The sequence below is a fragment of the Maylandia zebra genome, linkage group LG17 (genome assembly GCF_041146795.1).
Source record: "Maylandia zebra isolate NMK-2024a linkage group LG17, Mzebra_GT3a, whole genome shotgun sequence".
NCBI classification, from domain to species: Eukaryota; Metazoa; Chordata; class Actinopteri; order Cichliformes; family Cichlidae; genus Maylandia; species Maylandia zebra.
The window spans coordinates 7,180,252-7,190,550 of record NC_135183.1 but is presented as its reverse complement, the minus strand read 5'-3'; positions in this window follow the sequence as shown (position 1 = coordinate 7,190,550).

The window sequence follows — 10,299 nt, the reverse complement described above, 5'->3', positions numbered from 1 at the left end:
GTGTGTGAATCACTTAAAAAAATTAAAGAAAAGTGTGCAATGTTTGAACTGCTGTATCTAAAACTCATGTTATCGTGAGCTTTAATATTTACGTTATTTATTGTAGTTGGAGGGAAAATGGTGTCAAGTGGTAAATTCATGGCAGCGCGCTACTCGACATCTCTTAGAGGTTTCTGACAACTTGTTGTGGTTGAGGTGGAGGAGGTGGTGATTGCGAGGCTGGGGGTGTCTGGAAGTGAAACCGGCAACAGAGGCGGGAGGTCTGAGAGACTTTGTGAGAAAGTTTGTATTAAATTCCCATTTCCCCTCATTGTGTGGCGAGCTGGCTTGGCTCCACACGCACTGATCCTACTGGGGCCTGGGAGCCTAAGCAAGAGTGTCACTCACACCTCTCAGGCCCCCTAAAACAACCCCCTTGATTCCTCCCCAACTGCAGTTACAAACCCCCCTGACCTTCATCTTACCATAAGCTGTGCTCTCTGATAAACATTCCTTAAGATCGTGGATGTTTAGAGTAATGTAAATCATGCATGATTAGGGTGTTTGTGTATATGTTGTCAGCAACAGGGTGATTCTGGGATTTGTGTGAAAATGATTGGTAGAATCTAAATACCTCCACTGAATCAAGTCGAATTTCCCCAAAGATAATGAGCTCCACGGGGCTGATAACTCTACGGCACTACTTCAGCGTAGGCTTTAAATGTGTTTACGCTCTCGTACAGATCATCTCTCAACAGTTTTTTTCTTAAAAGCAGGATTTCCAACACTTTGTGCTGACAACCTGAAAGGTTTACAAACTATTATCCCAGCTATATTTCACACTCACTTTAGAGAAAATGGGCAGCAAGCCAATCATGCTCCAGTGGAACTGAGAGGTGTTCAGCTTTCAACTTTAAAAAATAAATAAATACAGCCTTCACTTCACAGATCAGAGAATGCATAAAGAGTATTTATCATAAAGGTGACTGGAGCTAAATACAATTCCAATACTTCCTGCCGAAGCTGTCCACTCATATATGACAGCACACTCACAACAGGGAGAAGACAAATGCATACACATGCAGCGTGGACACACCGTAGACACTGTGGTACAGTGTCTTATGGATATTTGATTTGTCACCCGCTTTTTGTTTTTGCATTTATTCGTTAGTTATTATTAATCCCTGGTTTTTTTCCACAGTGTGTCTTTTGTCCCATCTCGCTCATTGTCCCCTACTAGATGCCGAAGATGGCCGCCTCTCCCTGAGCCTGCTTCTGCCGGAGGTTTCTTGCTGTTAAAAGAGAGTTTTTTCTTTCCCACTGTCACCAATTGCTTGCTCTTGATGAGATTTGCCAACAAATTAATGAAACTGAATTGACAATTAAATTGAATTTAATATGAATATGAATATGAATTTAATACAGAGTGTCACAGTTAGTTTTTGACTTTTTATTAACTCAGATTGAAGCAAACTCACTGATAACTCTGTTATCTTCAAAAAACACTTTGAGCTTTGTGACATGGTGTGTTATTCTCCTGGAAGCAGGCATCCAAAGGTGGGTGCTCTGTGCTCATGAAGGAATGGACACAATCAAACACAGTATTCAGGCAGACTGCAGCATTTACACAGAGCTCAGTTGGTACCATGCGGCCTTAAATGTGTCACTAAAATATCCTCCACCACCAGCAGCAGCCTAAAGCACTGATCCAAGGCAGGACAGAGCCATGCTTTCATGTTCTTCATGCCAAATTCTGACACTTGCATCCAAATATGGCAACATAAATTGAGACTCTTCAAACCAGACAACATTTTTCAAATTGTTCTATTTTTGTGAGCTCATACAATCTGTAGTCTCAGTTTCCTGTTTTTAGTTGAGGGGAGCGGCAACCAGTGTGCTCTTCTGCTGCTGCTGCACATTTGCTTTGAGGTTTAGTATGTTATGTATTCAGAGACGCTCTTCTGAATATTCTGATTTTATGTGTTTAAATGAGTCATTGTAGCCTTTCTAGACTTCTGGCATCCACAGACCATTTTAGCACAGAAAACTGCTGCTCACTGAATATTTTCTCTTTCTTGGACCATCTGTAAATCCTACAGATAACTGTGTTTGAATTTGCGGTAGATCATCAGTTTCTGAAATCCTCAGACCCATACCCATCTAACACCACCAACCCTGCCACACTAAGTCATTAACTGACCTTTCTTCCCCATTCTGATGTTCAGTTTGAACCTCAGCAGGTTATCTGGGCCATTTCTACATGCCAAAGTTGCTACTGTGAGATTGGATGATTGCTGTAAGGAGCAGTTGAACAGGTGTACCAAACAAAGCAGCCAGGGAGTGCAATCTGGTATTAGTGAAGCATGTGCCACAAAGCTGGAAAATAAATAAACATTCTTCCAGTTTTCCCATGAACGTCTGCTTGTGAGGAAAAATAGCTTGTGTGTGCAGAGTATGCTTTATGTCACCCATGCCCATCATACCATTAACCTTGGTCAACTGTGGTTTGCATGAAGCTGTGACTCAGACCCTGGATCATCCCTGTTGTAAGTGACGATTTATTATTATTGACATAAATTCATGCTTTCAAAAGATCAGATTTTTAGTTTAAATCTGTTGTACGAGTCAGTAAAAAAGAAGCTATATCCAAAAATCGAGTCAGTAAAAAAGAAGCTATATCCAAAAATACCACAGATTAACTACTACATTTGTAATTCTTTAATATGTGAAGAAATGAGATTTTTAATCTCAATGAGATTTTTTTTTACCTGGAAATGAAAAACTAAAGTATTTTTTTGTTTCGCTTTTTGGCACAGACTTTAACTCAGCAGGGGTCAGAAAGTTGCTGCAACTGCTCAGCCACAAATTGACATACATTTTTCAGATATGTGTCTTTGTTTATTTCTCCAACACTTGCATCAAGGAGCAATCATGAATCCAAAAATGGTATCTGAACCGAAGATCTGATGTACAGTCAAAACATGCTGCAAATTGGTACCATTTGTGACTTTAGCGAAACACATGTGGTGCAAACACTTGAAGCACGGAAACTCAAATCTGTTATTGCGTTCGCAGGAACACATCTGAAAGGTGCAGCTGTTAAATCTGGTTGTTAAAAAAAAAGTGACTGGAGAGATTTGTTCACCTCCTTGGAGCAAAGATGTGAAGACAGAAGTTCAGATCACAGCACATGAGATCTCGACTTTTGTCGCATGTTGTTTCCCTTTCCCTCCCATCTTTCCTGTCACTTTCCACTGTATACTTTCACACAAAGAAAAGCTGCCACTTAAGTAACCTTAAGGGGTAAATGCTGCCAACAGATGGCTCAAGACATAGAATGATGGGAAATGACATGACAGGGTACAAAAATATACAACGTCAGTGTGGATGGGGTGAGCATGGGATGGGAAAAGTTGCTAAGATGTAGTAGTGGGCTACATTTGATCTAAATGTACACTTGCAGGCACGTATAGACACTCACCCCTGTTTTACCACACATGCACACAAAAACTACCTTCTCCTTTGGGAGGAAGATACAAAGTGAGTTACTGGCAGGTTTTAGGGCCTCGTGATTCAGGTTTCAAGTTGCCCATGACAGGAACACTTCCTTTCTATGCCTCCCATTTCCTCAGGCTCCACCAGCAATCTTATTATCATTGTAATAGAGTTATACAGACATTAACTTGATGGTTTAATTCAAGCCATAACATAGACTAACTTTTAGATAGCAGGGATGGTGTTACCATCCAGATATTCCTGTGTGATTGTGGACCATGTGACCAGAATGCTATTACCCCAATTTGTAAGTGTCTCGAGCTTCAAAGAAAGAAAATGTAAACTGACAGCTGGCAGATTGTTTCTCACTATCTGAGAAATGTTCACCTCTTAATGCTTTTGACACAAGTGGGTATGACTGTGAGCATCATTGTGTTTTCTAATCAGGTGGCAGATAAAAGATCACTGTATCACTGGTAATGCACCAGCCATGATTATCTTATTTCTAAAAAGCTATTACAAGTCCCTGCTTCTCCTTATTTTCTTTCAAATAGATGTCCTCAAGAGTCTGTGTAATATCAATTAATGTGAGGGCAATAGTAGCATGTCATTAGGCCCAATATTAGACAACATTAAAAGCTTATTCTAGCAGATCACTGTGTGTATAAATGTGTATTTTTGTCCCTTGTCCCCTTTTGTACGCATGCAGCATTATGTGTGTGTGTATGTGTGTGTGTGTGTGTGTGTGTGTGTGTGTGTGTGTGTGTGTGTGTGTGTGTGTGTGTGCGCATTTTGGCAGGGCGAAGGGGTCTGTGGCATGTTTGAAGGGCACTCGCAGCACTCACTATATGATTTGTGGCAATTTCAGCATTTCATGCTTACACTTATTTTGTATGTGTTTCTATGATGTTTTCTCATGTTTATGTTTCTATTTCTACCACTTGTCTCACAAAGTAAAGCTGACTGTGTTGTATATGTAATGAATTTGGATATATAAATACATTTTCCAATCAGCACTGATGGAGGGAAAACGTTCTTGCCAGTGTTTCTGGCCCACTCCACAGCTGTTTGTCATATTTATCACATCCTATCATAAAAAAGAAAATTGGTTATGTTCACACTGTCACATTTATGAAAAACCAACAGTGTGGTTTGGCAGGACTGTCTTTTGACCATTTCCACCAAATAAAACTTGTCTGGGCAGAAAGAGCCTTAACATGCCACAACTGGTATTTAAATCTTAAAAAAATAAAAAAAATAAAACTTTTAAAAAAGAGTTTTTAGATTAGGACTTACAAGATGTACAGAAATGTATGAAAGAAAGTTTTCACAGTTCTTTGAAAACCAAGTCCACCCTTACAGTTTCCATAGGAATTAAGAGGGTAAATAGCAGCTAGGTAATCAAAACGTACATAATTAAACGATCATCAGGAAGTGTGAGTACCTCTGTTGAAGCAGAAATTTGGCAGTTTTCTGATCTGGAGGGTTCAGGTGTGTTTTAACACAATGCAATAAAATTTTCAAGAGTGGAAATTTACCAAGGTCAGAGAAATTGCAAAACACCCAAGAGCTACATCTCAGACTCTACAGACTTCATTTAGCATGTTTAATGTTAAAGCTGATGACAGCACAATCAGCAAAAGACTGGAAAAGCACAGTTTGTTTTGAAGTCTTGCCAAGACAAAGCCTCTCCTCTCTAAAAAGAACATGGCAGCACGGCGTAGGTTTGCAAAGATGCATCTCAACAAGCCACAAGCCTTCTGCAACAATTTCCTTTGGACCAAAGTGAAGATGTCTGGCCACAAGAAAGACAAACACAGCATATCAGTGCGAATCCCCAGGACCTGGGTACTGGTCATTATGGTGAGCATGAACTCCTCTGTATGCCAAAAAGTTATAGAGTTAAATGTGAGATTGTCTGATAGTCAAAACAGGACAACGATCATACAACAGAATGGGTGAAAAACAAAAGAATCAAGGTGTCGCAACGGTCCAATGAAAGTCCAGATCTTGATTGTGTAGAAGGACCTTAAAGAGCCGTGCATAGAGGGATCTCTACAAACCTCAGTGAAATGAAAGAACGCTGTAAAGAAAAGTGAGACAAAATTCCTCCGAGAGACTGATAAAGTCTTACAGCAAATGATGACTGTTAGAGTTGGTTGTACAAGCTATTGAATCATTAGGTGCACTTCGGTTTTCACAGGACCGCATAGAGCCCCATGAAAAGTTTCCTTTTTCATGACAGTATGATACTGTAAGCCTTACATGTTTCACAAAGCACTGCGCATCATAAAAGTATGAGTAACTCAAGTTTACCCATTTGTCCTGTTAAAAGTACTGATGTTGCTCAATAGGCTAGTTGATCATTTTGTGACATTTATAGTGTGCTGACTTCACACAGTTTAACTCAAATCTTGAACTTTGTGCTTGGAGAAAATTCTGAAAAGAATTTTTAACAAGCCTGATAATATTTATGATTTCGGGTTAAAAAAATATCTTTGTGTAATGCATTATTCACTTACATGAGGATGTGTGTCAGTAATTTAAAAACCACTATAAAACATTTTTTAAACTACAACACCACGCTACTAGTACTAGTACTACTACAATACTGTTACAAAAGCTGCGACTATTTTCCTGCTCATTCATCAGACCCACTGAAAAGAAAACATGGTCCAGAATCGAGGGTATGCAACCTACCACCAGCCCAATTCTCGCAATCTGCTTGCTGGGGTGAGGTCGGGGCACTGCGAATGGGAAAAGAGTGATCTGGGTCCATCACCAGCTGTAGAGCACAGTGACCTGTCATTTTGACACCAACCAAACCCTCCATGTTGATGGATGTTGATGTTATGGCCCCTTCTGACCCTGAACAGGTAGATGGACTTTACACACAGGCACACACCTCATTAATGATGTTATGGAAAGCCTCTGGATCAGACTGAGGAAGCCCTAATCATAACAGCATGGAGTCGACCTGCAGGTATAATGTGAAAAAAAAAGTTCTGAGTTCACCATGGGATCACAGAGGATAACGTGATTTCAGACAGTCAACAGACACAGCCAGATAACTAAAAAGGGGGTTGGGGAGGGGGGATTATTTTCCAGAACAGGCAAAATGGTTTTGCTGTTACTGTGGTGTTTATAAAGGCAAATGTCACATATAATCCTGAGAGCCTGAACCCTTTTTGTTTAAACACAACTCCCAGAAGAAAAAGACCTTTGTTATATCCCAAATTCCTGTCCTTCTTTCTGTGGTTTGGTCACAGTTTTGGTTCCAGTTCAGGTTACAGCACTGAAATCACCTTTTATTCATATTATTGGGTTTGTTTGAAATCCACATTCTTTGTATGAATGTGATCAAATTCAAACCACTCGCAGAATGGCTGTTGTGCTTAATTTTTCTGTGATTTATTAGTTGGCTAGCCATCACTATATATTGAGCTCGTTTTTCATCAGTATTATCATACAAGTTAGGGCTACAAATCCTAATTACAGAAATAGACTATCTGTCCCACGTGAACATGGGCATTGAGGAAACTGTGGAAAGGGAGTGGTACTGAGTACAGCCAACGTGTCTCTGGAATATTATAGGCAGTTTTGAGGAAGTTAAATAACACCCTGAGAGTGCTAAGCTGGAGTGTAAGATTTTATGCATATGTATGTTGAGAATATATTTGCAGAGGCCCCGGAAGTCAACTATGTGTCACCTGGGGACACATGATGAAAGATAATGTGTTAAAATATTCTCAGGCTGCGTTCCTTTTAAGTGAGAATTCAAGAAGAGAAAGCAAGTGAGAGGGAAAGCAAGAGAGTGCATGGAGGCATGGAAACAAACACACAGAGAGATGGATGAGCTGTTGTTGCTTGTCCAGAGAATATCCAGAGAACTTGAGCCAGATTCAGGAAGAGGTACTGCTGCTGGAGGCTGATATGTGTGTGAAGGAAGTGGAGGGAGCGCAGGGGCAGGAATCACCCTACAGGCAGGAAAAGGACTGTGGAGGTGATGGCGGGGGTGGAGGTGGCGGGTCTCGGCTCCTGTTTGATAGCTTGTTCGACAAACACACATACACACAAATGCACACTCAGCCACACAGGTCTGGGGGCCATAGTTTCTTGTTCCCAGCGTCTGGTGAGAAGGAGGGACACAGCAAGTGAGATCTGGATGGCTGCTTGTGCCAAAGCATGCATGCCCCTGCATTTACTGAGGAAGTTAGTGATAAGTCTCGGATTAAGTTGTATTACATGCAAAAGTTAACACAGTGTTGTTATTATAGGAAACTGACTATTTTTAAAGTACCAGGAACCTCCAAGAAATGCAACACTTTGCTATGCAAAGCCATTTTTAAAGACAATTTTTCGCTGGTTTGGCGATGCTGTTTGAAGTCAAGGTTGATCAGGTAAGATTTGGAGTACCCTGGAAGGAGTAATTCATATCTACTGAGGGAGCAGGTCCCCATCCACAAAGTCTGCCATGCTACACTGCATTGTTCTTACCAAAAGACTGTATATTTAAGATGGAAGAGGAGAATGAGGCATAGGATATTCAGTTTGAAAAATTAAAATACAGTTTTAATTTTATTTCTATTCATGACTTTTTTCATGTCTTAGTTCTTTTTAGCTTAGAAACACAGGCTTAATTAAACAAATACGTAGGACAGCTTTCTTTCACTTGTACAACATCTCCAAAATTAGAAACATCCCGTGTCAGAGTGATGGTGTTGGCCAGAGGGGCCGATGGCGTGACATGGCAGCCTCGCTTCTGTCAGTCTGCCCCAGGGCAGCTGTGGCTACAACCGTAGCTTGCCTCCACCAGTGTGTGAATGTGAGAGTGAATGAATAGTGGCATTGTAAAGCGCTTTGGGTGCCTTGAAAAGCTCTATATAAATCCAATTATTATTATTATTATTATTATTGATGCTGAAAACCACTTCATGCATTTATTATTTTCAGGCTCAAGCTGTGGTAAGAGTACTGACGGGGACCCGAAAGACAGAAACTATTTCTTCTATTTTTATCTTCTCCTCAATCCTTTCTTGTTACATCCAGAATCAAATTTAAAGTCCTTCACCTTACATACAAGAGATTAAAAAATCAGCTCCGATCACACCGTAAAGCTCTTATATTACACTAGAGCACTTTGCTCTCAGACTGCAGGCTTAATTGCAGTTCCTAGTATATTTAAAAGTGGAATGCAGAGCCTTCAACTTTAAGGTCCCTCTCCTGTGGAACCAACAGCAGAGCTTTTAAGATCAGGCTTAAAACCTCCCTATTGGACATGTTTATAGTACGCTCTGGCTCAGGTTACCTTGAACCCTCCCTTAGTTAGTCGGCAATCGTCCTAGGCTCCTGGGGGCTTCCCATGATGCAACAAGTGTTTCCTCTTCACTCACCTCTTTTAAACTCTATGCGTTTATACATCCCTTTGCATTTAATTATTAGTTCAAAAATAGTAGCTCTCTTCCTCAGCATGTCGTTAGTCCTGTTTCTCTCTGCTCACCCCTAACCACTTGTGGAATATGGCTTCCCCTCCCCTGGGCTTGTACTGGCAAAGGTTCCTTCCTGTTAAAAGGGAGTTTTTCCTTCCCTTTCTCGGGAAGTGCTTGTTTGCTTTTATCAGGTCATCTGATTGGTGTATTTTTTTTTCTAATTTTTTGTTTGTTTAATATTGTAGGGCTTGTAACCTACAATTTAAAGCTCATTGAAAACCTCTAGTTGCTAGAGAAAATGGGTCTAGATGTAGCTTGGTTTGTAAACAGCTGTTTTGAAGTGTTGACATGACCATTTCCCCTGTCACCAACATGGCAGTGAAAAAACAGGGACAGAGAATAGAGCGGGTGCATTCACACTGGCTACTGATTTGTGACTGACAGTTTGTTAGCCAATGAGTGTGCGGTTTCATTGCACAGATCTTGAAATATAGGACGACCAAGATTTTCAAAGTAGACTCAATTTTTTATTCAGCATGACCCCAAATGAGTGTCTGAGTGTTGTTGTGCATTAATATAACATAAATAAAACAGAACTAAATTGAATATTTTAAGGTTTCCATGTAACATTATTTTAAACGTAACCAACAGCAAACCTTAATATTAGTGTAAACCTAAGAAGTGGGCACCCTAAATAAAGTGGATACTAGCAGAGAGGGTGCTTTTCTGCATGGCAAACCTGAAAAAGGAGTCTTTCAGTCTATAATTAAAAGTCAGATTTCTTGCTGAGCCATAACTGAATCCTGCCACACTCTCACTTTTCACATAAATATTCTTATAACTTTCACGGAGGGATTAGAAAAATGCAGTTGGAGCTTATTAAAAAAATTCACTACAAGTTGACTTTTACATGGATTTTGCAACACTAGCAGGTCTACATTACAGAGTTATAACACAGCTAATATTTTCACTTCCGCATAGGGTGTGTTTCTGTGCTACTGGGGCCATTTTTAAGCAGTGCGTTTATCAGTCAGGGTGCTGTTTAAGTCTGTTGCACATTCACACAACCATAACATCCAAAACAAACAGAAAAGTGATAGCACCTACTGATTAACACAGCGTTTGGGTAAGTCACTTTCCTCAAAGAGGAAACATTCAGGTCATTAAACATGGACCTCAATGTATTAAAAGTTGGCAGGTATTCAGCTTTATGTTTTTACATGCAGTAGGTCATTTGATAAGTAGTATTCATTCACCTTGAAGAGTAAAAGAGCAGAAAATAAATACCCTGCAGCACGATCAAAGAGAGAAGCTGGGACAGTGATACTGAGAGTATCCATTTCTTCTCTAACGGTGTATACAATACTGTACCTGCAAGATATGGAAGGAGATCAAG